Source organism: Martes martes (genome assembly GCF_963455335.1).
Source record: "Martes martes genome assembly, chromosome: 7".
Taxonomy (NCBI): Eukaryota; Metazoa; Chordata; class Mammalia; order Carnivora; family Mustelidae; genus Martes; species Martes martes.
The window spans coordinates 78,608,678-78,634,578 of NC_137894.1; the positions used below are offsets into that span (position 1 = coordinate 78,608,678).

The 25,901-nt window shown below is 36.6% G+C and overlaps 1 protein-coding gene and 1 pseudogene across 2 annotated transcripts in view; both read right to left on the bottom strand.

Moving 5' to 3' along the window:
* PRKD1 (protein kinase D1) overlaps positions 1-25,901 on the bottom strand; it is a gene marked incomplete at its 5' end in the record, with an annotated part of 327,016 nt that overhangs the window by 259,062 nt on the left and 42,053 nt on the right. The window lies entirely within an intron of this gene.
* On the bottom strand, positions 12,494-13,808 carry LOC308346046 (large ribosomal subunit protein uL6-like; annotated as a pseudogene). Its single transcript has 3 exons — positions 13,751-13,808; positions 13,589-13,639; positions 12,494-13,064 (listed from the first exon to the last, which is right to left on the bottom strand). The product of its transcript is annotated as a large ribosomal subunit protein uL6-like (transcript).

A 25,901-nucleotide genomic window follows, 5' to 3' on the forward strand; every position in this document is an offset into this window, starting at 1 on the left:
AGGAGGTTAATAAACAAAACCACTGGGCAAAGAAGTTAGAAATAATAATAAAACTGCTATAGTGGTTTTTGAGTTTTAGATTTTATTTTTGTTTTTTAATTGAGGTATAATTGACATATGACATTATGTCAGTTTCAGGTGTACAACATAATGATTCAGTATTTGTATACACTATGAAATGATCACCACAATAAGTCTAGTTACTATCCCTTACCACACAAAAAAGTGTACAAAAAGTACAAAAAATTTTTTTCTTGTGAAAAGAAATTTTAGGACTTACTTTCTTGGCAATCCTCAAGTATTCACTAAATACTATTGACTATAGTCAACAGGCTGTACTACCCATGGCTTATTTATTTTAATTAAAAGTTTATAACTGTAAGTTTTTATAATTGAAACCTCTTGGCTCTCTTCACCTATTTCATCCACCCTTGATCCTCCCCTCTAGTAACTACCATTCTGTTCTCTGTCTGTATGGTTTTGTTTTTTAGATTCCATATATAAGTGAAATCACACAGTATTTGTCTTTCTTTATCTTACTTATTTCACTTAGCGTAATTTCCTTAAGGCCCATTAATGTTATTGCAATTGGCATGATTTCATGCTTTTTATGGCTGAGTGGAGATAGACAGCAGATAGACAGACAGATATACCACATCTTTAGCCATTCATCCATTAATAAAGTCTTACGTTGTTTCCAAATATTGGCTATTATAAATAATGCCACAATGAACATAGGAGTGCATATATATTTTCAAATTAGTGGGGTTTTTTCTTCAGATAAGTACCCAGAAATGGAATTGCTATATTATATGGTAGTTCTATTTTTAATTTCTTGAGGAATCTCAATACTGTTTTCCACTGAGGATGCACCAAGTTACATTCCCACCAGCAGTGCACAGGATTCCCTTTCCTTCACATCCTCACCAACATGTTATTTTTTGTCTTTCTGACAAGACCCATTCTAATACATGTGAGATGGTATCTCCTTATGGTTTTGATTTGCATTTCCCTGATTAGTGATGGTAAGCATTTTTCATGTGTCTGTTGGCCATCTGTATTCCTTCTCTGAAGAAATATCTCCGCTCATTTTTTAAAATCAGTTTGTTTATGTTTTTGCTATTGGGTTGTGTTCTTTATATATAACCCTTTACCAAATATATGACTTGCCAATATTTTTTCCCATTTGGTAGGTTGCCTTTCATTTAATTGATAATTTTCTTTGTTGCACAGAAGCTCTTTAGTTTGAGGTAGTCTCCCTTGTTTATATTTTTGCTTCTGTTGCCTTTTTTTTTTGGAGTCAGGTCCAAAAAATCATCACCAAGTCAAATGTCAAGGAGCTTGTTACCTATGTTTTCTTTCAGGAGTTTCAGATCTTAATTAAAGTCTTTAATCTATTGAATTAATTTTTGTGTATGGTGTAAGATAGTAGTCTAGTTTCCTTCTTTTGCATGGTGTTTTCCCAACACCATTTATAAAGGAGGCTGTCCTTTCCCCATTGTATATTCTTGCCTTTGTCATCATAAAATTACATGCTAATATCCCTGATGAACACAGACATAAAAATCCTCGACAAATATTAGTAAACCAAATTCAACAATGTATTAAAAGGATTATACATAACAATCAAGTGAGATTTATTCCAGGGATACAAGGATGGTTCAACACTTGCAAACCAATCAGCATGATATAACATATGAACAAAATAAAAGATAAAAATCATATAATCATCTCAAAAGATGCAGAAAAACCATTTGACAAAATTCAACATTCATTTGTGATAAAAACTCAACAAAATGGATATAGAGGGAATGCACCTCAACATAATGAATACCATATATAATAAACCCACAGCTACCATCATATTCAATAAAATACTGGAAACTCTTCCACTAAGACAAGGAATGGCAAGGAAAGGCCTGGGCAAGGATGGCCACTACCCCCACTTTTATTCAAGATAGTATTAGAAGTCTTAGCTACAACTATTAAGCAAGGAAAGAAGTAAAGGGCTTCCAAACTGGAAAGGAAGATGTAAAACTATCACTATTTGCAGATGACATGACACTATATATAGAAAACCCTAAAGACTCCTATAAAAAATTACTAAAACTAGTAAGTTAAGTTGCAGGGTATAAAATTAATATACAAAAATTTATTGTTTCAATCAGAAAGATAAATTAGGAAAATAATCCATATATAATTGCATCAAAATAATAAAATACCTAAGAGTACATTTAACCAAGAAGGTGAAAGACCTGTACCCTAAAAATTTTAAGACACTGATGCAAGAAACTGAAAAAGATACAAATAAATGAAAAGATATTCCATGCTCATGGATTGGAAGAATAATATTGTTAAAATGTTCATATTACTCAAAGCATAGTACAGTTTCAATGCAATGCTTATCAAAATTCCATTTGCATTTTTCACAAAAATGAAATAACCTTAAAATCTGTATGGAACCAAAGAAGACCCCAAATAGTGGGGCACCTGGGTGGCTCAGTCAATTAAGTGTTGAACTCTTGGTTTTGGCTCAGGTCATAATCTCATGGTCATAAGATCAAGCCCTGCATCAAGTTCTTCACTCAGCATGGATTCTGCTTGAGATTCTCTCTTCCGCCCTCTATGATCCTCCCTCAGGGTACATGCATGTACATGCACACATGCTCTCTCTCTTTCTAGAATAAATGAATAAATAATTTTTTTTAAAAAAGATCCTAAATAGACAAAACAATTTTGAAAAAGAAAAACAAAGCTAGAGGTATCAGACTCCCTGATTTCAAACCATATTATAAAGCTATAATAATCAAAACAGTATGGTACTAGCATAAAAATAGACACATAGATCAAGAGAACAGAAAAATCCCAGAAATAACAAGCATATAAGGCCAATTAATTTATAACAAAGGAGGTAAGAATATACAATTTGTATTTTGTTTTGTGGTTTATATACCCAATGCTCAGAGAAGTTTGGCTTGCAGTAGACACTCAACTCTAGGAACCCTCATTTTATCTCCACTTGACAATGGCCTCCTACACCCACAGCTTCATCCCAAAAGCTGTCCTGATAACTGATGCACATTTAAGATCTTAGAAATCAGGGGCCTGGGTGGCTCAGTCGGTTAAGCAACTGTCTTCGGCTCAGGTCACAATGCCTAAATCCCAGGATGGAGTCCCACATTGGGCTCCCTGCTCAGCAAGGAGTCTGCTTCTCCCTCTGGTCCTCCCCCTTCTCACACACTCTCTCTCTCACTCTCTCAAATAAATAAGATCTTTTAAAAAAATAAAATCTTAGAAGTCAATCTTCTCACAGTGTTTCTTTAATCTTTCTGGCTCTCTCAAAACTTCCCTCCTACTACACATTCTCTTCAACCTGATAGAAACTTTACTCTCACAGTCTATAAACTCCCTCCTGATACCATTTTTTATAGAAAGCAGCAGAAATTAAAGAAAACAAATGAATATAAACTTAGAACTTCGAAAATGCTGTAAGATAAACAGAGTATAACAAAAGAGAGTTATGAGAAGGCCTATTTACATAGCATGGTCAGAGGAAAAGTCTCTGGGAGTGACATTTAAGATAAGACATGAAGGAGGAGAAGGAACCACCTCTGGGAAGAAGGGAATAGGGTGTTCCAGTCAGAGGGAACAGCACGTACAAAGGCTTGTAGGCGAGAAAATCCTGGCCTCTTCGAGGCACAGAAAGGTGGTCAGTGTGATTGGAACATTGGTCAAGGGACAGAATAAATGCAAAGGTCAACAGGTGGCAGGGGGCATGATAAGGAGTTTGAATCTTAGGCCAATTTTAACTGGACTTCACTGAAATGTTTTAAACAGGAGGGTAACATGGTCAAATCGGTGTTGTTAAAAGATGACTGTGACCGTGGTTCACGGAGGTGGCACTAGCTGTGGCCTCGGAACAGAACCAGTGCGGGGCTATATAAAGGAGGTTTCTGACACTCTGTCTAGTATAGCACCTGGCCCGTGCTAAATGTCCCAAAAATAAATGACAGAAGTAATGGATAAGTGAGCTGACAACCTTTGAAGCTGAAAGGGGCCGTTGCAAATCAGTCTCAGAGTGATTAGTCTGGCAAATGCATTTTAGACTAGAGAGAATCTATGTGGGGAGAACGTTAGTCATAGACCCTGAATATCCGGACCACTCAAAAACATTCTACAGTTGACTATGCCTTCTGAAATTTAGAGTCAAGCTTTATAGACTTTCCATATTCCAAAATAGCATAGCAGAGTGGGGATCTTATTTATATGCAAAAAGGATTAAATGTCTCTATGTAAGCTGTTCCTGGAGTTTAATAAGAGTCTTTGTTTGTTTATCTTGTGTCTGGCCAAGTGTATGTCTGTGTGTGTGTGTGTGTGTGCATGTGTGTGTGTAATATATGTGTTTAGAGATGCTGAAGACTGATGGTCAATCAAGAGAAAACCACACTGACAATGTTAAGAGCTGGGAAGTGAGCCAGTTTGCAATCACTATAGGAACTGCTTGAGCTGAGTTCCTTGTTGCCACTCTGGTAATGAGCATTCCTCAAAGGATGCCACTTTGCATAGTTTAGTCCTCTCTGATGCAAAATATGTCACTTCTGAAATCAGGCTGAATTGTTTTAAAAAGGAGTGTCAATAAAATTAAGCTCAACCTATTCACTGATTACAAGAACAATAAAAATAAATGTTGGCCCTTATGCTGTAAAAAAGTCCACCAGAAATATATGAAAGGAAATACACTTTGAGAAATTTAGCTCTGAATCTGATCTTCACTAAGTTTTTTTTTTTTTTTTTTTCATCTGCTTTTCATGGAATCATATAAGAGGGGGAAAAGGGGTGACGAATTCATCAATTCATGGTAGGAATTTTTCTTCAGAAGTAATGAAGAAGAGAAAGATATTTTCTTGGAGTAAAGTGGAACTTTTCAAAAATATATAATATTATAAAAAGCCAAATGAACAGACTTCCTAGATAAATTCACACTTTCTTGCTTAGGAAATGTCCTCACAGAACAATGAAACTCTAGGTATAGTCATATCAATTTATTATTTCCAGTTCCTATGGAAACACGCATTCAACTTAAAGAGGACAACCAACACGGACACAAGTGCAAAGCAAATAAACTTAGGGAGAAATCATATAACTTTTATCTCTAAGAAAATAAACTCTGAGATATCAGAAACAATCACCAAGAAGGGTCCATAAGTCACTGTGAAATGTTCTCTGAAGCTACTAGCTACTAGTGCCATTAGGAAAACAAAAGCCAAAACATAATCCTACACTTTGTAGTCCCACAGGTAGAAATGCCATATGTAAATAAACATCACACACAGCAGTAAGGAGGCTGAGACAAGATTAGGCCAAACTCAGAGAAAGAAGAAAGACAGACAGAAAGACTGATTTACATATGAATAGTGCCTTGTTCAATGAATCTCAGTATTTAAAAATGAATCTCCTAAACAAGGTCATATAAATGAGAGTACATACAGTTCTTGTTTACAAAGCTGTTAGGCAGAACCCATGACCTCAAGAGAGATAATTAGGTAAAAGTATAAATATGTTTAAATCAATCAGTAAATATTTATTGGGACTCTATGCTAAGCACTATGGTAAGGCCTATAAGGGAAAAAATGAATTTTAATTCATTTGACAAGAATTTATTGTGCATTATGGTTGGGCCACGTACTAAGACAACCATCAGGGAACATAAAATAGATAAGATACACTCTACCACACCGGAAATTGTTTGCAATATAATTTATGGGCAACACACGCTACTGGAATGGCTTTATAAAATGAAAAATGGACCAAATGAACATAACAGACATGTGTGCTAATAGTTTTCAGAAAAGAGAGATCGTGACAGTTTATTGGTGAGAGAGGTTTTCACCAAAGACATGAGCGTTGACCTGGGTTTGAGTAATGGATGAAGGGAAATGGATAGTGAATATAACTGACAAAGGTGACAGAGCAGGAATTCACAAGGTTGGACTGGGCACTGGGAAAAAAACCTGAGGAGGGGAGACAATGATGGAGGGCTAGGCTGGGGCCAGAAAGTGAAATGCCCCTTACTAGATAAGGTGTTTTACTCTGGAGTGAAGCAAATGCTCTGGAAATAGAGACAGGTGATGGATGTACAACACCGTGATTGTTAGGAGAATTTCACCTCTATAAATTTTTTTAATGTCCATGATGATGATAAATGTATTACTATTGTTAATTGCAAAATATTGGAAATATCTAAACAGCCAACCATGCAGAGATTGGATGCTGGAAATCCGTAGGATAACACTGGAAATTCCACTGATTTAAAAAAAAAAAAAAAAAAACCTGAATATTTTCTAAATATAATTATCACAGGAGAATATTTAATGACAAAGAATTAGTTTCATAGTGTATTGTGTAACAAAGCAAATCCCAAACAGTTTACCATATCAAATCTATAATAAAAAGAGTGGAATGATACAGTCTGAGTGTTAAAATCATGAATGATTTCAATTTTCCTTTTCCTGATTTTTCATTGCAAATATTTGAAAAGTTGTTAAGATAATTTTTATTAAAAATGTGTTTCTATGTAAAATACAGAATTTTATCAGAGTAGACTCATTGCAGATCTAGAATTTAGCAAGATTCAGGATCCTTTTCTAGATAGAGCCAGGCATAAAGTAAAAGAACTGCACACAACATGGGAGTTTTAAGTACAACTTATAACATTTGCTGGAATTAAGATGAGCTTCAGGTGACTAGCTTACTCCATAGCACATGTAAATTTTCAAGGATTTTCTTTCTCCTTTTTTTAAAATCTGATGATATTTTTTCTCCGCTCTGCCTGAGAGTGACAACATGAAGACTAGCCTATTTCTACACTGTTTTTCTGTTCTTGAAAGTAGGTTGAATAACACTGACTTCCATGTAGTCCATGGTCTTCCTCCTTTTCCTTTGGCTTACAATCCTTGTTTTTCTCTGAAGGTGTTGCCACAGAAAGGGCTCTTCCTCTCAAAATATGAAATTCACCAACACTGCTCACTTCCTCCTTTCCTCATTCTTAACAACACCCCATAAATACGGTTAACTTACGTCACTAGAGTCATCAACTCCAGGTTATTTTCATTTCTTCTCCTTAGTATTATCAAGGTGGGGTAAAAATAAAGGCAATCAGATGAAACTCTTACCCTTACTTCAGATTTCCTCCATATTTCATGAAATCCATCAAACAAATGCCCAGATTATATTTCATAGTAAGATGAGCAAAAGCACACCTCTTCAGCTGTAGGCCCCTTTCCTTGTGCATTCATGGATGCCAAAATCAGAACCTACAGCTCGGGAGCTGCACACAGTTGCATCTTGTTTTGAGTTTTTGTTTGCAAACTGTCAGTAAGATCAGAATAAATTGCATGATATGCAGTCCAATATGTATATTCTTGAGCACATCTCAATGTATCCACCAAAAAATATTCATAGCTGCAGGTGTACAAAAAAAAAGGCAGAATTATGGCTTGATTTGCCTTGATAAGCATGGCAATTTTCTGTACACTTTTCATAAAGTGCTAATCAATTTCAGCTCAAAATAGATTGAAACACCCAACAGATTGCTGCCATAGTCCACAAATGTTTGTCATTCGTAGGATGTGGCAATAATGTGAATTCTGAGGAAGAAAACTGCAACTGAACTATACCTTGTAAAAATCCCTTCCATTTGTCTTAATAAACCCTGAAGCAATGCTAGGAATTATTCTGAAATCACACAAGTCTGAATTTTCCATTTCTTTCTTGTTACATCTAAGTATTTCTTGTCACCTAGTAATATCTGTAAGTATGGTTATCGATGAATTATATTTAGACTCAGTGGAATGATGATATTTAAGAATCAGATATCACATCCATATTGTTTAATATCCTTCTAAAATATAATTACAGACATCACATTCAATTTGGAACTGAATCATTGCAGACTTCTGCAATAAATTATTCTTTGTATCTTTATCTGCTAAATACAGAATAATTTTTTGATAATGTTTTGTCAATATTCTAGTCCTTCCATTAAGGTTATTTCACAAACACTCAGAGGTGTTAATATTCACCTTTCCGAGTAGCAGTGTTCCTGCCATATGAATCATTCATCTGCCTGGGACGTTTTGCCAAACACAAGTGCCAAAACTTTGCTGAGCCCTGTTACACTCCTACAAGGGAGCCTCTGCTCAAAACTGAGCAGATACTTTCTCTGTCTTTAAGTATGAGAACCAAATGGTAATGACATTTAGATCTGGGTACAATATGCTCTCCACGTAAAGTAGGAAATTAAATGAGAATAGATAACATTTCAAATTTTCACACCTTTCTCTTTAAAACTACAAAAGTGATAATATAATTTGGGGGGGGGGGTGGAATAAAAGCTACACGATTTGGCCTTAGAGAAAAAGGGTACTTGAAAGTTGTGACTTAAAGCAACTTCTGTGATCACCATCTGCCAAACAATTTGTCACCAAAATCACAGGCAGTAGAGTGTCACAGACCCAGCCTCTGTGGTCAGAAAGCCTGAGTTTTTCAGTTGACTTGGCCATTAAATATGTGATCTAAGCAACTCAACTATGTCTTTTTCCCCATCTATAAAAAGGGGGTTATGAGTAACTCATGGTAAGTGAGATAATGCGTGCAAAGTTCTGAGGATTAAATGAGATAATACATACCAAGTTCTCAGCAAAGTAGGTTCCAGTCAATTCTCAGTAAACATTAGCTGTTCATATCAGCAACATCACCATCATCATCATCATTTGAAAGAGTAGTTCTAGTCCCACAGTCTGAGTATGATGGTAACTGTTCTCACCTGCTTTACATCAACTGTCTGCCAAAGTGTTTGTTTCTAAGTCTGGGTCTTCATGACTCACACATATTAACCTATTTTCTAAAAGAGATGATAACGTGTTTGGAAATCCAGTCAGCTCCCCATGAAGTGGTAAACCTTCAGGTGACTAGCTTACTCCATAGCACATGTAAATTTACCACCCACTAATTACCACCCACTAATCTTGTTAAAGTAACGGTGAAAATGGTATGTAAAAAATGGGAAACACACTAAGAAAGTGTTCCTGACTCTCCTACACAAATAGAAAACTGTCATCTTTTCCTTATTCCAGATCTAGTGTAACAGAAGCTGTATTCATTGATAAGCTGTTCCCATAATGTCACTGTTCTCACTCATTAGTGTCATCTGAATTTAACTAGACAATCACCTGCATGGGGCCATGTGAGTTTCAAGAGCCACTGAACAAAAAGTTAATGCATTCTGACCCTGAAAAATTGAATGTGACGTTGTTTCCAGAGACGAAATTCATTTATTTACCCAATGAAAAAACAGAAACACACCATTCAGGAAAAACTTACTAACGTACTTAAAATGTAACCATAAAAATACATTTCAAATCTTCTTAAGCAATTACTACACTCAAAAGGAAAACAGCTGACTGCTCTGACTCAAAAGCCATTTAAAATCTCCACATCAAATACCTTCCTTTTCTTTCCTTCCCTTTAGAATAGCTCTGTTTGGTAGTTGCTATGGAGCAAATGCAGGCACAAAAGCAGTCAAAGCAGAAGCACATTCAAGTAAATTCAGGTTATTAAAAAATATATATGTATTTTAGACATTGTTTTCCTAAGATCACACAGAGTACTTTGCCAATTTCCCCTCGACACTGTATTAGATTTTATGTACTCTTGTTTTTCTTCAAAATGCCAAAACATCAGCTCAAACAACTTCATGTGATAAATTATCATCTAGTTCACTTTTCCAAAGACAATTTAAATACAAATTATAGATGAAGGTTGCAAACACTGCTTTATAAATAAATCTGATACAGCTTGTACTCCTTTTCTCCTACGGTTAGAGGCACTTCCTCAAGGGCAAGCTTTTGGAACCTTAGCTAGATACAGTTACAATTAAACTTTATTGCATATTTTGTAGAGAGCAAAGCAAGATCACGATATGTACAAAAATGCTTTGTATGTAATAAATATTCAACATGCAGTTGTGAATTCATTTGTGTAAATACCCTTCACATACAGAGGATGTTTCAACATTTGTTTTTAAAAGTGCCTGAACATATCACACAAGATAGCCATTTTTTTAATCAGTAATTTACCCAAGTAGAGGTGCACCCATCCCAAAATTAGCAAGAAAAGCCACTGTAAAGAGAAAGAAAATAGAGACTATGTTCATACTCATTACTTTTGAATTGTTATTCCTACCATTATAAAATATACTGTTTTTATTTTATAATTTATAAGTTATATCACTGCAATATCATTTATTAATACAGATCACATATATAGGAATATATGATCAACTTGATTTTCACCAGTGGTGTGGATGTTCAAAAGAGTTTGAAGAACTACACAAAATGGAAAACTCTTCATTCATGGATCAAATTCATGCAGTTATTTTATGTTTTTGAGATCTATCCTCTAACAATTTTATCAAATGTAGCTGTCAGGTGTATTAATATAGGTTTTCACTGCTTGCTAGTCCCCACAGCTAAAGCTGCATGTGTCTTGAATAGCAGGTTACACATTTCAGCTTCAGGTTTTAGCTCCTATTTTAGTTTTAGTTTCAGTTTTAGTTTAGTTTGGTTTTGGTTTTAGTTCAATGACAGGAAAAATAAAGACCAAGGATGAATATGTATATATTGTCTTTATAGCTATACAGATTTCACCCTGAGAAATACAACGCACTTACCTTAGGCAAACTCCTAAGCCTCAGTTACTACAGGCATAAAATGGAGATAATGCCTCCTAGACAGGAAAAACTGGCAGGCGGGGTAGGGGCAGGGCAGTCCACAAAAGCCCAAACAGGAGGAAGTATTATCATCATTAAAGTTCAAAAATTGTACGTACATAAAATAGAAAGCAAGTGTTTGCCATTATGTGGGGAAAATGGAACCATGATCCATCGCTGGTAGAGGATGTAAAATGTCGCAGTCTTTGTGACAAACAGTCTGGTGGTTCCTCAAAATGACTAACCTAGAATCACAAGACCCAGTAATTCCATGCCCAGGTATATATCCCAAAAAATGGGAAACAGGTACTCAAAGAGATACTTGTACACCCACATTCTTAGCAGTATTATTCACAATAGCCCAATGGCTGAAATAATCCAAGCGTCCGCAGAGGAATCTATAAACAATTTACAGTATACACATATAATAGAGTATTATTCAACCATAAAAAGAAGTGAAGTTCTGATACATGCTATAACACACAGGAACCTTTAAAACATTATGTTAAGTGAAACAAACCAGTCACAAAAGGACAAATACTGGATGATTCCACTTATATGAAATGTCTACAATAGGCAAGTTGAGAGAGACAGAAAGACGACGAGAAGTTACCAGGGGTTAGAGGGAGGAAGGATTAGAGGGTTACTGCCTAATGGGTATAGAGTTGTTATTGGGGTGTTGAAAAAGTTTGGGAACTAGACAGTTGACTGCACAACACCATGAGGATACTTAATGCCACTGAATTGTATACTTAAAATGAATAAAGTGGTAAATTTATGTTCCATGTATTTTATCACAATAAAAAAATTTTAAAAAATAAAAATAAAATTATATTATAATATCCTCTTTAGTATAATTCTTTCTACTCTACTCTCCTCCTCTTTATAGTAAAAATTCTTGAAATGGTTGTCTTGGCTCCTAGCCTCCACTTCTGATGTCACTCAGCAACCCACTTCAACCTGCCCTGGGCCCCACAGCACTCCTGGAATGCCTTCCGCCAAGCACACCCTGTGGCCAAATCTTTCCCTGACAGTCTATTGACTACCATCTCACTCCAAAAACACCCTGCTCCCTGGGTTTCTTGAAAGGACCCTCTAGCTTTTCCTCTCCCTCTCTGGCCCACCCCTGCTGAGCTTTGCTTTGTTTGCTGTTTTGGTTTTTTTGTTTGTTTGTTTTGTGTTTTGTTGGTTTGCCTACGTTTGGTTGTGGGCTGTTCACCCTCTGTTCATTCTTCCATTCTTTTTCCCTCAGGTTCCCTATTTGGGACCTCTTTTCATCTCATTCCATGGACCTTCACTAGGCTTATCCATCCCCTCCCAAGGTTTCAGTGAAGATGGTTATGTTTTCCCAAACCCTCTCCTTCCTTTTCTGTCCTTACCTTGGTGAACTGCTCCACCATTCACTCAATAGTCCAAGCCATAATGCCATCCTTTTCCCACCCCCACAAATTCAAACACACACACACACATACACACACACACTCTCTCTCTCAATATTCTTAAATCTTAGGTCTAGTTTAAAAAAAAAAAAATCCAAATCAATACAGCTTTAATTGCATCTTTAAAACACAAAAAAGAGAAACTCTGGTTTCTCTTCAGAGTGAGTGAATAAATCTTTCACCTTTTATGAAAATAACACAAATAAGTCTGAAAAATCATCTGACATCTTGCTGTTTCTATAGCTGGGCAACTTAGATCTTATTCATCAGCCTGCTCAACTATTCCTTATTCAGAAACATATATACCTTCCAAAAAACTTTCTGATATCCTTGTTTTTAAATGCTGTGGCTTGCTGAATCAAAGCAGCTGAGTTTGATACAAGGTCAATGTCATTTCCTTCAAGAATTAAGTCAGCTTTCTTGAGATACCGAACAAGCAACACCTATGCTCATCTGAACCCTGCGGATATATTTTTCACCCAAGAAATTTCTGATTTCAACAGGAGAACCATTCTCCTCAATAACAATATTGATGGGGAAGTGAGTATGCATAGACCTCATCTTGTAGGGGAAGCCCAGTGTAATGCCATTGATCATGTTCTATACTTGGCTACAGACAGGGAGAGTAGTAGCCAGATCTTTCCTAGTTCCCCAGCACTTGTCAACCCATAACATCCTCCTTCCAAGGAGGTTGGGTACTCTACTGATATGACTGAAGTCCCTTCACAGGGTTCCTCTGAGGTCCTTCATAGTAACAGTACGTCCCTTCAGAGTGATGCTGACATCTTCTGGAACATCAACAATCTGAATGCTGAGAATGGTTTTCAGTCTCACAGTAGATGTGGAAAAGAGCAAGTCTAGCTTTTTAATAGCTCTGGAATTCACTCACTCCTTTCTATCTCTGCAACCCATGTCAGTTATTGTCCCTACAAGACTGGTACCTTATTAAGTGATGGCCTTGCCTCTCGTTCCACTTCAATCTCTTCTCCTTAGTGAATCCAGAATCAAATTTCTGAAGTACCAATCTGTCTATACTACTCTCCTTTATAAAAATCTTGCACAGATCATCACTGCCAGAATCGTGCTATGAGGTGGCACATATCTTCATAATGCAGCCTCACCTTACATGTGCTCCCCCATCCCAAACTCAATGTTCCAAGCACAGTAACTACTCTCAGTTACTAAGCCACGTTTTCTGAGCCCTACAGGCATGCCACCAAACCTGGACTTAGGACAGTGAAAGAGAAACCGTGTACTTCAGGATAACAGACATAAAGAACTATCCTAGCAAAGTTGCGGTGGAAGCTGTCTCAACCTATAGGTCTCTGCATTTATTGTTTCCTCCATTTTCTCTTTCAACCATTTCACCAATTGAACTTACATTTTTCATTGAACAAAGCTACTGGTTCTTCCACAAACTGTTTCCTGAAGCCTAAAAATAGAAAGCCTGAACTCCCAAAACTCTGTATTTTTCCATTACTCTTAATTTACCCCTTTCATGATCTTTATGGTACTTTACTGTAATTTTCTGTTTGTTACTCACCTCCTGCTCCACTGCAAATGACTTTAGATTCCTTAAGGACAAGACTCAACTTACTCATCATTATATATCTGAACCCAGCTCAGTCTCTTAATATAATAGTAAGCTGTCAATAAATACATGAATAAATCAATGTTTCTGGATTATGAATTAATAATCATTACAAAGCAAAGCTCTTTTAAATATATATTTGAACCTGGTGATTTTAATACTTTAGTTAGCTTTTAATTACCCTACAAATTTAGTTACCTTTTAATTATCCTACAAATAAAAATTATTTATTTTCTACCAAAAATAAATAAAATACACAATTTAGAGACAAGTGACTTGCCACTGAGCTTTTGGTTTTCTAGGTTTTCTTATGTATCTGCATTTGATTAGTAATCATGTATTATATAATAACCCTGTTAAAGGTACAAGACCAATCCTAGTTATCTACTTTGTAGAAATAGTTATGGCTAAAAATAAATAAGCTCCAGTCTAAAAAATTATACTCTCTCCAGTTTCTCTTTCTCTCTTTCTCTTTCTCTCTCTTTTTTTTGGGGGGTGGCAAAATAAACATAATATAAAATTTACTATCTTAACCATTTTTAGCTGTATAGTTTAGAAGGGGTAAATATATTCCTTTTTATGCAACCAATCTCCAGAACTTTTTTATCTCACAAAACTGAAAGTCTATATCCATTAAACAACTCCCCATTTCTCCCTCTCCCCAGATCCTGGCACCCACCATTCTACTTTCTGTTTCTATAAATTGACAACTCGAGATACCTCATATTAGTGGAAATCATATGTGCTTGTCTTTTTGTGACTGCCTTATTTAAACTTATCATGTCCTCAAGGTTCATCCATGTTACACCATGGGTCAGAACTTCCTTCCTTTTTAAAGTTGAACAATATTTCATTGTATGTATATACCATGCCTTGTTTATCCATCTATCCATGGATAGGACATCTGGGTTGTCTCTACCTCTTAGCCACTGTGAATTCTGCTATTTTGAACATGGCCACCATTTCTTTTAATAACAGAAAATAAATACACAACCATTAAAAATAGAAAAATAAAAGTTTACAGAAAAAAGTATTTTTCCATGTGTGTATTTATTGCTTTTTTTCTATAGATATTATTTTTAGATGAAATTTTCTTTGTGACTCACACTTTCACTAACAGACATATGTTTAACACAATCCAAACATCATGTCTGTTCTAAAAATGAATATTCATTCACTTTAATGACAAAGTAGCTCTTTTTAGCTACATTTAGAAGGAACTTACTTTGGGGAAAAAAAAACTTGTCTTCTGATTTCTGGGTATATTTGACTGACATATCATACAATACTTTATTTCATGCATGAATATGTAAATGTCTACATCTGAGATTTTCCATCTAAAATTGCACAGTCCAGAGACCCTAAGACAGGGAACAAACATAAGTAAAAATGAATAAACTGAGAACACAATTCACAATTATGAAACTTCTGCAATCTGTCTTTACTCACTGCTCTCAGATGCATCATTGTCAGTATCTGACCCCGTTAGGTGCCTGATAAGAGAATTTTGAAGGCCAGCAGATTTTATTTTTAACCTCTCCATATGGGTGACCTTCTAGTTTCAATGTGAGCATCATCTGCAGAGATGATTATCAAATGGCAACTCTTACCCTAAAATGTTTTGGGTAATTTTGTCAACTCAAAAATGATGCTCAGTTAAAGAACAATATGTACAGTGTGATCTCTCTTTTACTTAAAAGTTTGTACATAAATACATTTTAAAAGGTCCGCAGGAGTATAGACAAAAATGTCATGAGTAATTTACTGACATTAGGACTAAAAGAATTTTTCAAAATGTATGCAATGTTCTGCTTGTACAATGAATAAAAGTTAAAAACTGACTTTTGCTATCAGGATTTTCAGTGAGCTAACTTCTTTTTTAATGTGAAACATATACGACAAATACTATTTCAGGAGGAGGAGTAAGATGGCAGAGAAGTAGGAGAGCTAAATTTGGTCTGGTTCCAGCAATTCAGCTACATAGTTATCAAGCCATTCTGAACACCTACAAACTCAACAGGAAATCAAAGAAAAGAATAACAGCAATTCTATGAACAGAAAAGCAACCACTTTCTGGAAGGGAGGACATGAAGAGAAGTGACTCCAAGGCGATATGTGAGATAACTGCAGCGGGGAGGAGCCTCTGTCAGCTGGCTACCAGCAAGTGATAGAGCGGCCGAGCACAAAATTGGAATGCTTAGAAATCTGTTCCACTGACTGACTTCACTCCAGTGACTCAGAGAGGTGTGGAGCCCTCGCTGGGACAGTGTGGTCTCAGGACCATCTGTGTCACAGAAAGACCAGGGGTACCTGAGTGTGGCAGAGCACAGGTATTGGAGTGGGAAATCCAGCTGCAAAGATGGAGCCAAGGAGGGCACTGTCAGCTCAGGGTTGCCATAAAGCGTGATCTCCAGCACAGCTGGACCACTGCTCTTCGAGCAGGGTCCCCACAAGTGGCAGATCCAGAGAGACCCTCCCCTTCCTCCACCAGGAAGAGCAGTGTGGGTGCACGTTTCAGGAATCTGATGGGTTTGGAAATGCCAAATGGGGTCGTGTGCCACAGATAGAAAAGCTCTGTCACAGAGCTCAGAGTACGGCCAGAGACCAGGAAGACAGGAGTGATGGACTGCTTTTCTCTCAGGGCGCACTGAGGAGTGGAGCCCCGAGCTCTCGACTCCTATGGTGCTAGAGATTGAGAGGCTGCCATTTTCATTCTCGACCTCCAGAGCTGTACAGAAAGCTTCAGGGAACAAAAGCTCCTGAGAGGAAACCCGAGCAGATTACATAGCCTGGCCCCTGGCAAGGGTGGTGGAACTCCACCTCAGGAAAAGACATTTGAGAATCACTGCAACAGGCCACTCCCCTAGAAGATCAGCAAAAACATACAGCCAAGACTGAGTTTACCAAACAATGAGAACGCCAAAACTCCAGTGCTAGGGTAATATAGCACATGGAATTCATGGCTTTTTCCCCATGATTCTTTAGTCTTTCAAAGTTAAATTTTTTTAAATTTTCTTTATTTTTATCTTTTTCTTTCTTTTTTATTTTTTGAATTTTTCTTTTTCTATTTTAACCAACATTTTACTTTATCAATACCTTTTTAAAAATCTCTTAATTTTCATTTTTACAGCCATATTCTATCCCTTCATTATATTTAACCTTTATATATATATATATATGTGTGTGTGTGTATATGTGTGTATATATATATGGTTTTCTTTCTTTAAAATTTTGGGATACAGTTTCTTCTAACAGACCAAAATATATCCTAAATCTATTAAATGGCTTTGTTCTAGTCTCCCACCTGATCACATTCTTTCCCTTTTTTTTTTCTTTCTTTTTTCAACCAACTTCTTATCAATTCCTTTCTTAAAATTTTGTTTCATTTTCATCTTTACAGTCATATTCCATCCCTTCATCATATTTACCCTTATTTGTGTGTGTGTGTGTGTGTGTGTGTGTGTATTTTCTTTCTTTCTTTCTTTAAAATATTGGGAAGCACTTTCTTCTAACAGACCAAAATCCCAAAATCTAGAGTGTGGCTCTGTTCTATTCATCAGCCTCTTCATATTCTCTTTTCTTTTCTTTTTTTTTTCCTTTCTTTTCTCCCCAGTTACGGGTATCTTCTGATTTGTTTAGTGTGTATTTTTCTGGGGTCGTTGTTACCCTTTTAGCATTTTATTCTCTCAATCATCTATTCTTCTCTAGACAAAATGACAAAATGGAAAAACTAACCTCAAAAAAAAGAACAAGAGGCAGTACTGACTGCCAGGGACCTAATCAATATAGACATTAGGAAGATGTCAGAATTGGAGTTCAGAATGATGATTATGAAGATACTAGCTGGACTTGAAAAAAGCATAGAAGATTGGGGCACCTGGGTGGCTCAGTAGGTTAAAGCCTCTGCCTTCAGCTCAGGTCATGATCCTGGGGTCCTGGGATCGATCCCCGCATCAGGATCTCTGCTCAGCAGGGAGCCTGCTTCCCTTCCTCTCTCTCTCTACCTACCTCTGTGCCTACTTGTGATCTCTGTCTGTCAAATAAATAAATAAAATCTTAGGTAAAAAAAGAAGAAAGCATAGAAGATACTAGAGAATCTCTTTCTAGAAAAATAAAAAACTAAAATCTAACCAAGTTGAAATCAAAAAAGGTATTAATGAGGTGCAATAAAAAACGAAGGCACTTATGGCTAGGATAAATAAGGTGGAAGAGAGAATTAGTGATATAGAAGACCAAATGATGAAGAAAAAGAGAAAAAGAGATCAACAACTACTGGATCACAAGGGGAGAACTAGTGATACCATAAGATGAAACAGTATAGAATAATTGGGATCCCAGGAGAAGAAGAAAGAGAGAGGGGGGCAGAAGGTATATTGGAGCAAATTATAGCAGAGAACTTCCCTAATTTGGGGAAGCAAACAGGCATCAAAATCCAGGAGGCACAGAGAACCCTCCTCAAAATCAATAAAAATAGATCAACACCCGATCATCCAATAATAAAACTTACAAATCTCAGAGACAAAGAGAAAATCCTGAAAGCAGCTCTACAATGGTAGAAATATTAGACGAGCAGCAGACCTATCTACAGAGACCTAGCAAGCCAGAAAGGACTGGCATAATATATTCAGAGCACTAAATGAGAAAAATATGCAGCCAAGAATACTATAACCAGGTAGGCTGTCATTGAAAATAGGAGACATAAAAGTGTCCAGGACAAACGAAAACTAAAAGAATTTGCAAACACCAAGCCAGCCCTACAGGAAATATTGAAAGAGGTCCTCTAAGCAAAGAGTGAGCCTAAAAGTAACATAGACCAGAAGGAACAGAGACAATATACAGTAACAGTGACCTTAGAGGCAATACAGTTGCACTAAATTCATATCTTTCAATAGTTACCCTGAATGTAAATGGGCTAAATGCCCCAATCAAACACAAAGGGTATCAAGATGGATTTAAAAAAAGACATCAAGGGCGCCTGGGTGGCTCAGACGGTTGAGCGTCTGCCTTTGGCTCAGGTCATGATCCCAGGATCCTGGGATCGAGCCCCACATAGGGCTCCCTGGCAGGGAGCCTGCTTCTCCCTTTCCCTCTGCTGCTCCCCCTGCTTGTGCTCTCTCACTGTCTCTGTCAAGCAAATAAATAAAATTTAAAAAAAAAAAAAAAAAAAAAAAAAAGACATCAATACGCTGTCTGCAAGAGACTCATTTTAGACCCAAAGACACCTCCAGATTTAAAGTGAGGGGGTGAAAAACCATTTACCATGCTAATGGATATCAAAAGAAAGCTAGGGTAGCAATCTTTATATCAGACAAATTAGATTTTAAACCAAAGATTATATTAAGATATGAGGAAGGACACTATATCATACTCAAAGGGTCTGTCCAATAAGATCTAACAATTTTAAGTATCTATGCCCCTAACATAGGAGCAGCCAATTATATAAGCCATTTAATTACAAAATCAAAGAAACACACTGATAATAATACAGTAATAGTAGGGGACTTTAACACCCCCTCACTGAATTGGACAGATCTAAGTGAAAGATCAAAAAGGAAATAAGGGCTTTAAAACACACTGGACCAGATGGACACCACAGATATATTCAGAACATTCCATCCCAAAGTAACAGAATACACATTCTTCTCTAGTGCACATGGAACATTCTCCAGAATAGATCATATCCTGGGTCACAAGTTAGGTCTCAGCTGGTAACAAAATACTGGGATCATTCCCTGCATATTTTCAAGCCACCATGCTTTGAAACTAGAACTCAATCACAAGAGGAAAGCTAGAAAGAACTCAATGTGTGGAGGCTAAAGGGCATCCAACTAAAGAATGAATGGGTCAACCAGGAAATTAAAAAAGAATTAAATAATTCAAGGAAAGAAATGAAAATGAAAACACAACTGTTCAAAATCTTTGAGATGCAACAAAGATAGTCCTAAGAGGAAAGTATATAGCAATAAAAGCCTTTCTCAAGAAACAAGAAAGGTCTCAAATACACAACCTAACCCTAGACCTAAAGGAGCTAGAAAAAGAACAGCAAATAAAGCAAGCCCAGCAGGAGAAGACAAATAATAAAGATCAGAGCAAAAATCAATGAAAAAGTAACCAAAAGAACAACAGAACAGATCAATAAAACTAGGAGCTGGTTCTTTGAAAGAATTAATAAGATTGATAAACCCCTGGCCAGACCTATCAAAAAGAAAAGAGAAAGGACCCAAATAAATAAAATCATAAATGAAAGAGGAGAGATCACTACCAATACCAAAGAAATACAAACAATTATAAGAACATATTATGAGCAACTCTACGCCAGCAAATTAGACAATCTGGAAGAAATGGATGCATTCCTAGAGACATATAAACTATCAAAACTGAACCAGGAAGAAATAGAATACCTGAACCGACCCATAACCAGCAAAGAATTTGAAGCAGTCATCAAAAATCTCCCAACAAATAAGAGCCCAGAACCAGCTGGCTTCCCAGGGGAATTCTACCAAATATTTAAAGAAGAAATAATACCTATTTTCCTGAAACTGTTCCAAAAAATAGAAATGGAAGGAAAACTTCCAAATTCATTTTATGCGGCTAGTGCTACCTTGATCCCAAAACCAGACAAACACCCCATCAAAAAAGAGAATTAGAGACCAATATCCCTCACGAACATGGATGCAAAAATTCTCACCAAAATTCTATCCAACAGTACATTAAAATGATTAGACAACAAAGTGGGATTTATTCCTGGGCTGCAAGGTTGGTTCAACATCTGCAAATCAATCAATGTGATACAATACATTAATAAAAGAAAGAACAAGAACCATGTGATCCTCTCAATAGATGCAGAAAAAGCATTTGACACAGTACAGCATCCTTTCTTGATCAAAGCTCTTCACAATGTAGGGACAGGAGGGTACATACCTTAATATCATCAAAGCCATCTATGAAAAACGCACAGCGACTATCATTCCTCCTTACACCATGCACAAAAATAGACTCAAAATGGTTGAAAAACCTCAATATGAAACAGGAATCCATCAAAATCTTTGAGGAGAACACAGGCAGCAACTTCTTTGACCCCAGCCACAGGAACTTCTTCACAGAAACATCGCCGAAGGCAAGGGAAGCAAGGGCAAAAATGAACTATTGGGACTTTATCAAGATAAAGAGCTTTTGCACAGCAAAGGAAACAGTCAACGAAACCAAAAGACAACTGAAAGAATGGGAGAAGATATCTGCAAATGACCTATTAGATAAAGGGCTAGTATCCAAAATCTATAAAGAACTTATCCAACTCAACATCCAAAGAATAATCCAATCAAGAAATGCGCAGAAGACATGAACAGACATTTCTCAAAAGAAGATATTCAAATGTCCAACAGACACATGAAAAAGTGCTCCACATCACTCGGCATCAGAGAAATAAAAATCAAACCACAGTGAGATACCACCTCAAACCAATCAAAATGGCTAAAATTAGTAAGTCAGGAAACAACAGTTGTTGGCAAGGATGCAGAGAAAGGGGAAACGTCCTACAATGTTGGTGGGAATGCAACCTGGAGCAGCCACTCTGGAAAACAATATGGAGTTTCCTCAAAAAATTGAAAATAGAGCTATCCTACGACCCAGCAATTGCACTACTGGGTATTTACCCCAAAAATACACATGTAGTGATGTGAAGGGGCACATGCACCCCAATGTTTATAGCAGCAATGTCCACAACAGCCAAACTATGGAAGGAGCCTAGATGTCCATCAACAGATGAATGGATAAAGACATAAACACACACACACACACACACACACACACACACACACACACACAAAATGGAATATTATGCAGCCATAAAAAATGAAATCTTGCCATTTGCAATGGCATGGATGGAACTAGAGGGTATTATGCTAAGCGAAATAAGTCAACCAGAGAGGGACAATTATCGTATCATCTCATTGATTTGAGGAATTTGAGAAACAAGACAGAGGATCACAGGGGAAGGTAGGGAAAAATGAAACAAGACGAAACAAGAGGAAGACAAACCTTAGGAGACTCTTGGTCTCAGGAAACAAACTGAGGGTTGTTGGAGTAGAGGGGCGTGGGAAGGATGGGGTGGGTGGGTGATGGACATGGGGAGGGTATGTGCTATGGTGAGTGTTGTGAATTGTTTAAGACTGATGAGTCACAGTCCTGTACCCTTGAAACAAATAATACATTATATGTTAATTAAAAAAAAAAAAAAAAGATTAACCATATGTGAACTGAAGAGTGTTTTGAAATTAGGTCCAGTACCACAGTCTTTACAAACCATAGATTTTATATGAGCCATGGATTTCTCTTTCTCATGAATTTCACAGTGAAGTTCCAACATGGGTAATGACACAAATGATAGTTGCTTATGTAATTTACACTGTCTGGATTAACTTTGTAGGGAAAATACCTTTTCCTAAGTTTCTGCATAATAAAGGTTTAAATACCAATAAATAAATAAATAAATAAATAAATAAATATTTCAAATGTAAAACTGGACTGAAACACAGGTAATAAGATTTTATAAAAACATACAAATATACATCAATGTATTAATATTTCAAGTCTAATGTTAGCAATACCAATGATAACAGAACATATTATATAACATATTTTAAAATTAAAAGAGACACGAATTAGTTTATCCGCAATTTATAGTCCAAAATGTTATATGCTCATGAACGTTAAAGACACTGAAGATGATTCTCCATATAGGAAACTTTTGCATACAAGAATAATATAATATTATTCACCCATCTCTTTGCTCAACAAATATGTAATAGATGCTGTAGCATTCCAGAAACAGATTCAAAGATGTACCTAATAAAATAAAAAAGAGAGCAGTCTCAACACCTCAAAGGACTCCAGTCAGATGACAAAGACAGATGCTGGCTTATTACTAGAGCATGAGAGCAATTTACTCAGAGTAGAAGAGAAAGAGGCTGGGGGTTCGGAATGAAGGAGGCACAGAATTCTTCCGTGAAAGGTCAAAAAAAGGCACTCCACAAAGAAGATGAGGAAATTAAGCCTTAAGAATGAGTAAAAATTTACCTGGGGCTGAGCCCAGGTTTGCACAGGTAAAGCATCAAGTCTCTAGGCAGCGAGAACAAGTAGAGCAAAGGTACAGAGATTGGCAAAAACTGCCTAAAATACTTTCCTTTGTAGGCTCTATTACTCAGTTTTATTTATCTTTGAGATGAACTTTCAGTGGGTGCTATGGTTCAGAAAGACAAAATAGTGTAATTCTTTAAACATTCATGATCTCTACTCCTCCAGAGGTCCCCTTATTTTTTGGACTATGCGGACTCTTCCTTCATATTCCTTAATAAATTCCCATTAACTCACTATTTAAGAACAACACCACATACCAATATAGGACAAAAGGGTGACTTCAGATACTTAACAATTATCTAAAAAATGTCCCCATTTCCTGACAAAACTTGAATAAGAACAGCATTTAGCAGGGTTAAGGCGGAATTCCCCATTTCCTAAGAAGTGTAATTTAAATGAAAATATACTTTTTTTCAGATACAATGGTTAGAACGAGTTTACAGAACACCTAAGCTATGAGAAAATACTTTCTGATACCTCTTGAGACAACAGCATGACGTGGCTGGCAGGAACCTGAGCAAGGAATGAGGGAAAGGAGAGGAAGGCATGTGCTCCCCACTCTGACACATTCTTGAACAAGGAAGGTTCACGGTAAGGTCCAGCCACTGGCAGACACTGTTATTCATTAATATTCTAGAAATCAGTGGAATTTTAGGGTGTACCTGGTATGTTCAATGTGCTTCTGTGCCCTGGCATTCTTGCAATGCTTAGCAGAAGCTGCCAAAATTAAAAAGGTATGAAACTAGTACATAAAGGATTCCTAATATGTCTAAATGCAGATACAGCCAGACCCAGGTAAAACATGAAACGATTTTAAATAAAAGTCAATTGTTACCATTTCTTTCTCTCTCTTGTTCTCTCCCTCCCAACCAAAAGGAATAAAATCATGGTTTCAGTAAATTGATGGCAATGTCTTTTATGATATAAGAATCTCGGGGGAGAACCTGTCAGTGTGTTCAAATGAACAAGTTTATTTTCAAAAATCATATTTGGGAGAGAGTTCCTGGAAGCATACTAAACCATGCAATGATAAAACTTACTCTGTGCCTAGCACCATCTGCTGACACCCTTCCAGCCAATTCTCTTAATATAATAACCCATACAAGCCAAGAAATGTAATGCAGTCAGCAGAATGTAACCACACCCACTGTGCATGTATATTCAATGAGATAGTCTTTAACAGATTCCATAGCTATTTTGCAACAGAACAAAAGATGGACTGAGCAACTACATTTGTTAGTTTTCCTCTGTCAGCTACATTTATCACAGTATTAATCATCCAGATTTGTATGTGATGGTAAAGAAAAAACATGAATTGTAGTTGTCCTCCCTTCGTCTGATGGTAGGTGCTGTCATTTTAACTGGAATGATTGACATTCGACATCGAGCAGTTTTCTGGAAAGGAACTTGTGCACCTCTCAATGGCACATCTGGTAGCTGCAGATGGTGAGGATTAGCATAATTTTCCCAGCAACGATGCGCCAAAAGCATAACGCAAATTAAGACTTATGCCTGATGTCAATTGTTTGTTTCTTGCCAATGTTAATATAAAATCTTCTAGAGATGGTTTTAATGCTTACTCTCAGCTCAAACTCCAGGAAAAAACCCAGAAAGCAATCCTAACTGCCCCGCGGGTGGACATGAATACTTTTAACACAGCCTGATGCCACTATTGCTCTCCCTTCCTCTTATACAAAGATGCGTAGCTCTCCTGCTAGGGGTGTAACCCGTCGTACACGATGTGGAGTCAACAAAATGCATGCCATCTATGATGCATGAAGATTTGATCTGTATTGTATCTGCATGTGTAGTGTATTTACTATGTCCATATCATTGATGCAGTAGGAGCAATATTTCAAATAAGCATTAAATAAGGTATCTATTCTGTGAAGACAAGAATGAGAAAACTGAGCACCTAATCTATGCAAGGAATAGCGCTAGGCTCCCTGAGAGACATGACAGTATACAAGGTATACTGCTTTTTCTCAGAGACTGCAAAATGAAGAAGAAAAGCTTAAGTTATAAATATACAATGTAATATGTTGTAAGTGATATGAGCCCCAGTAAATAAGACTTGAGGCAATGTATAAATGCCCAGATGAGTGGACCAACATAATCATGCAGGAAGACCTAGAGAAAGATAGATCAACTTTTACATGAATTAGCCTAGGGATCCCATAAAGGGATCCTTGAGAACTGAAATATAGGGTATATTTTAATAATCTATTAGTAAGCAAATATATTCAAGAGAAGAAAAAAAAATCAGACCTAAATGGTACAGTTCAAGGTTAACAGGACAATAAATCACAGTGGTATTTGAGGGAATCTGTAACATCGTATTGACCCACAGGGTTAACGTAAGTGAGTAATGGGAATAAAACTCCATATAGCAAAGAAATTGGAAAAAAAAGTGGAAGAGTGACAGAAAGAACAAGTACAGCACACAAACCAGAGATTCAGTTCCTAGGTAAGGCATAAGTTATTATTACTACAACCCTACATTACTTACTATATTCGATACATACTCAATATTGTTTCTGAAACGGTTAAAAAAGAGTTCATAAAAAAAACATACAATGTACAAGATGAAATAAGGTAAAAATAACATAGTGGGTAAATCAGAGCAGAGCTCTAGCCCTTTATTATTCAAGTAGTGATACTGACTTAACCTCTGAAGCAGGTGTCTTCCATCCCCTGAACTGCTGTGTTCCCAATTTGTGCAAACACCCTACAACCCTAACATGCTTGGGTTCTCCTCAAAGTAACATTACCAAAGTCAGCGGCATTAGACCTCTAGTTCTTGATACTCTTTTCTTAACTTATCTTAATTGTAATGCAATTTAAAATTATAAGTACTGCTAGCCTAATATGAATGAAATTATTATTTTAAAGGCAATTATGTTTCAGATATAAATTAGAAAGACTATTTCCAAACCAAAATTCTGATGAAGATTTGTAGTTGCAATGA